Below are 6,000 nucleotides of genomic sequence, written 5' to 3' on the forward strand. Positions count from 1 at the left end.
GCAACAAGTTAAACTGCAGACCAGCTTAATGCAGGTACTGGTCTCCCGCTTTATGGTTTTTTAAATCAGAGATTTGCTTCTCCTAGAAAGGTTACCTTCACCACGGCTTACGGGAGCCCTTTCCACCCCAAATATATATATATATATATGTGGATGTATGTATGTATATGCATACATACATACACACACACATATATATATATATATAGTGACCTTCTCGGTGTGTGTACGAAAATTCTTTATCAAACTTCTCTCTGAATATTTGGTCTACAGAGTTGAAATTTGATATATAGAGTATTTAGCGGATGATACCGAACTTTGAAATAAATATATTGGATAATAAGGAATAGATAATTGGCTCTATAATAAAAAATAAGAAATCTTAATGAATGAAAATATTATATGCATGTGTATTTTATGATCGGGCAGTGCCGTGAAGCCTGCTAGTATTTAAAAAAAAAAAAAAAAAAAAAAAAAATCTGCAAGATTTACATGCCTGTGATGAAAAACAAAAAAAAAATTTGTATCCTAAAAATCATGTAAATTAATCAAGTAGTTTTATTTTTAAAATAAAATAATTTTTTAAGCAATCAGTTAGAATTTATAGACATTCCAACATAAATCTTGCAAGTTTGGATTATCTCCCTTGTTTTTTTTGAGATTTTTCAAAATGGCGTTGCAGGACAGTTGTTCCACAGTTAGCAATAAAATTGGATTTTCTTATTTAAAAAGGAGACTACTTGATTATTTTTTTACATGATTTTTAGAATATGATATTTTCTTTCAGTCATAGGTATGTACATCATACAGATTTTTCTTGAATTTTTTTCTTTTTCTTATATAGAGAGAATTCTGGACAAGCACCCTTTTAGATATTAAGTATCAGCTAATTTTTTTTTTTTTTCCTCCTCAAATTCCTCACATCTGCTAACTAACATAAATTTTGCAGTATTTCTAAATTGACACCTATATCCACTTATCTAAGTATCCAGTAGAAAAAAAAACAAGGATTATTTTTTTAATTTATACATCTAATGTCTAGAAAGATTTTTTTTTTTTTTAATTCCTATTCTCATATTTAATGTTCTAAACTTATGTTGTGATTTTTTTTTTTATTATTCTATGATTATCTATCCTTTCTTAATTATTATTATATTATGTTCATATTATTATATTTTGTTCATCTTCATATTTGGTTTGTTTAAGATATCAAAAAATGGTGGGATCCTTCTACCGCTCCAGTAGATATCTCGCTGCTGATGCAATTCTCTATCTTTATAAAAGCCATGTACGTCCAAGGATGGAGTACTGCTGCCATATCTGGGCAGGAACTGCTAAAAACAGCCTATCCTGCCTTGACAGAATACAAAATAGACTTTGTAGCCTAGTGGGAGATGCCCTTTTCTCTTTCCTGCAACCTCTCTCCCACAGAAGAGACGTTGCGAGCCTGTCGTTGTTTTATCGTTATTTCCATGGCAAGTGCTCGTCTGAGCTCCAATCTCTGGTCCCTCCTTGCCAATCTTTCACGAAAAACACCTGTCTAGCTGAAACCACTGTCAATAATTTTCCCCACTCTTTATCTGTGCCTAAATCAAAACGTAGATTCCATTAACAAAGCTTCTTTTTTAGAAGTGCACGCCTGTGAAACTCTCTTCCGTTTGCCTGTTTCCCACCTGACTACAACTTGGATGTCTTCAAGTCCAACATAAACAAATTCCTGATAAACCGCCCTCTTAAGTAAGACACTTTATCAGATCTACATTACTAACGATTACTATGATATTGTCCCATTGATTACTGTACACGCAATAACCTTTATCCCCAAGTAGCCTCCGGGCCTTGATAAGTGGTGACTTCCATGTTAAAAAAAAACAAAAAAAAAAAAAACACAATCAATGTATCCTAGCATGTCCTAATTTTTTTAGTTATCTGCCCTTTCTTAATTCTTGGTTTCCATATTCTATTCATCTCTATATTTGGCCTTCTTAAGATGTGACTGTAGTCTAACGTATGTCCTGATTTTTTTTCAGTTATGAGCCCTTTCTTAAGTATTGGCTCCAATATTATATTCATCTTTATATTTGGCCTTCTTAAGAGGTGACTGTGTAACCCTATATTTGTCCACACTGGACCACAAATGTAGCCTATGTCTCATAGATGTCTAATATCCTCTATCCTCGTCGCGGTATCACAAATCATACCCCTGTATTTCGTCATGTCACCACACAATGTAACATAGGACCCCATGGGCAATTGTCCACAGTAGGGTGGCAAATATAACATTAACTAGTTTGGGACCCTTTAAAAGTATTTAGGCAATTCACTGAACGTTGGAATTGGAACTATGCATATAGCCACAAATTTAGCTCAGAGGTACACAAATATGTGTAGACCCTGTGTGTATGGCAACATGATTTCCACACCAACAGGTTTTCAGAGGTATTAAAACAATGCTTTCACTCTCCGAGGTGAATCTGAGTTTAGTCATCTGGTCACTAGTCATGCTGGTGGTCTCTTCTTTCACCAAAAGTCACTATTTAGCTGGATGCACTCGTCGCTGGAAAGGTTTGGTGTGGAGATGTTTGCAGAAAAACTGAATCACTTCAAAATAAAATGGTAAAGGAAAATGACTAACAAGTCACTGATAATCGTTTTCTTAAAAAATAATTATTCAGTTAAATATTCCAATAGTATATACAGTAAAACTCCTCTAAAGTTGAACTTCCTCTCATTTGGACTTCTTCTAAACCTGGATTTTCTCTAAACTTGAACTGTCTCGTCATTGAAATTGTATTAACATATTTGATGCAGAGTTGCAGTAAAACTGTTTACATGGTTTAGTCAGATATTGCTCAGAAATATTAATATTGGTACTATGTAATTAATGTAGATTAGCTATTGATAATTAATTTACACTAACTGTAAATTTTTTTTTTTCAGATTGCTATATTTAAAATAGTGTAAAACAACCCATCACAATGGCTTGCAACTCTAAAAGAAAAGTGACACTGACTTTACTCAAAAAACGTCAAATTATAGAAAAATTAGATGCTGAAGTTGAAAATAGCGTTATATTGAGAGATTATAAGATAGGAAGAAGTACACTGTTTTACATCAAAAAGAAAAAGGAGGAAATATTGAAGGCTGCTCCTTTTACTTCAAATAAAAGACATTCTCTTGACCCTAATGTAAATAACCAAGAACACTCTGATGAAGCAATATCACGGAATGATGCAGAAAAGTCTATGGAGACGGTTATAAGATTTCTAGAAAAAAGTCCTTACTTTAGTGACAACTATGTTTTGCAAGCAACGTCACTCCGAAGAGATATAATAAAGAAGCTACAGAACCAAGAAATTGTAGATTTTTGTGATCGCTTATGGAATACAATGGCAGCGCCCGAGAACTCAATCAATGAAAATAGAAACTGCAATGAGACTCATTCAATGAATAAATAAAAAAAAACTGTATTTTACATAAATGTATGATTTCTGTAGATGATAACTTAGGTATTTATAAACCTAACAAGTAAGAGTAGATTTAATTTATTTTCAATGTTTTTGTTCCTGGTAATAATATTTAACAATTCTTATTTGCAATATATCGTAAACTCAACTTAATATATACTTGAAGTCTCATATAGCAATGAATTTTATTTACTATTTCTTAATTAGAAAATCAAAGTTAACTACAGCACATTTTTTTATCACAAAACTTGAACAGCATCCTCTAATTTGAACGAAGTGGATGTTCAAATTATAGGAGTTATACTGTATGTTTACAAATATATATATATATATATATATAATCATTCATATACAAAGAAAGAATGTATAGCCTATATTTCTTTCTGATTAAGAAATATGTCCTGGATGACTGGGGGGGGGGATCTCTGTTTTCTGTTTAACACTTTTTTTCTTAGTTCATCTGGATGAATTGATTTGTTTTGTAAGTCCTGGTAAACTTGTCACCAACACTGGCGTGAATTTCTTGATATCGCTCAGGATGGGAGGAGGGGGGGGGGTCTCTCAATTGTCTGAAAAACTTCACCTTTTATTGAGTCTCGTTTTGCCCCCTCCCTCATTGGGCCTTAATCTATCTCCTCCAAAGATCAAAGTGTAGAATCTGTTCTTCAGATGCTATACTTCAATTTCTTGGAGGAGAAATCCTTCACGACTGAGACAATTTTTTTTTTTTTTTTTTCTCCATGTTAAAAGATAACCCTAGCGTCTAACTCTGTCCCGTGGAGAGGCATTGTAAATAGGTGCTCCAATAACTTTTCTTTCTCCTTTCTTTTCTCCCCATCCGAAACAGAGTAAAAACCAATTTTTCTTTCTCTTCATCCTCAATTCACATCCCCCTCTCTCTTTTTAGTTTTTTCTTTACCAAAATACTTTACCAGAATTAGAATTTCACTGCCAGAACATCTGTCAATGGCTTGTTATAATCACCGTCTCAAATTTTCGTAACCTTTCTATTTTGCTAGCTGATATCTTTTCAGCTTATTTTTCTGGAAATTAAAATCCTGCCACTTTTTTTCTTTTCTTTTAGTCCTAATGATTCATGAAAAATTTACTAGTAATATACCAGCAAAGTTTACATCCTGAAAGAAAGGAAGTCCGAATGTATAGCCTATATTTCTTTCTGATCAAGAAATATGACTGGGTGGGGAGTGGGGTCTCCGTTTTCTGTTTAACACTTTTTTTCTTAGTTCATCTGGATGAATTGATTTATTTTATAAGTCCTGGTAAACTGTACTTGAGAGCAAGTTAAATGAATGAAACAAAATATATAATTTGTATACAAAGAAAGTTAGAATGGATAGCCTATATTTCTTTCTGACCAAGAAATATAACCTGGATGACTGAATATGTGTAGACCATAAGATGGTCTGTGTAAACCAGAGATGCACAATATCGCCACGGCTGTAGCTTAACATATGCCTTGGTTAGAATCTAGAAACAATATTGAAGATATCCAATACTTCACAGCCCCTTTCATCATGACTGACACATCTAGGCTGGTGTATCTACCACTAGTCTCTCCTTAGATAAAGTCCAAAAAAGAGTTGTCAATCTAATTGGTCCCCCTTTATCAACTAAGTTCCAGCCCCTGTCTCATCGCCGCAATGTTGCATCACTGTGCTTGTTTTACAAATATTTTAATGGAATGTGTTCTGATGAACTCGTTTCACTTGTACCCCCTCGACGTACATATCCCCGACAAACACGCTTAGCAACAAGATCTCACCCCTTCACTGTTGATGTCCCTAAATGCCAGAAAGCTTTCTATTCTAATAGTTTCTTCCCTCGAACAGCTAAACTTTGGAATTCCCTTTCTGCTGCCTGCTTCCCTGGCTGTACTGATATGCAGAAGTTTAAATGGAACATAAATATCTTGTTAATCTTTCCTAGACATGGCCCCAAATAGTAGCCCCTTACGTCCAAGTGGCAATATACTTTGTAAGGGGTGAACATGAGTAAAATAAAAAGTATTGGATTTTAAATCAACATTACTCTTCATGGTTTTATATATACATCACATGGTCACTGGAATCTAATTTTCTATCGTTTTTTTTTTTTTTTTTTATACATACTCTGGAGTCAGTTTAAACTTCCAATATTTTATTTTTCCAGATTCTTTTCCAGATTACCGATTCCAATACTTTTAAAATATCTAAATATTTAGTTATAATGCTAGGTTTTATTTTAATTTTTGGATTACCATAAAAAATTTTGTAATATGTGCATGAATTTTTTGCCAACACAAGAATACAATAAAATGTGATTAAAGTTTAAAAACGATAAATATTTACCTTTTTTTTCATTAGTACTGGTAACGGAAAATGAAGTTTTTAAACAAAAACAAACAAAAAAGTATAATTAAAAGAATCGTTTTTTTTTTTTTTCATTGGGGGAAAATAGATATTTATTTATTATTTTCTTTTTTTTTTTATTCCTATACTGGTTCCAATTCCAATTAATCGTCCAAACAATAATG

Source organism: Euprymna scolopes, chromosome 21 (assembly GCF_053919585.1).
Source record: "Euprymna scolopes isolate OS-2025 chromosome 21, ASM5391958v1, whole genome shotgun sequence".
NCBI classification, from domain to species: domain Eukaryota; kingdom Metazoa; phylum Mollusca; class Cephalopoda; order Sepiida; family Sepiolidae; genus Euprymna; species Euprymna scolopes.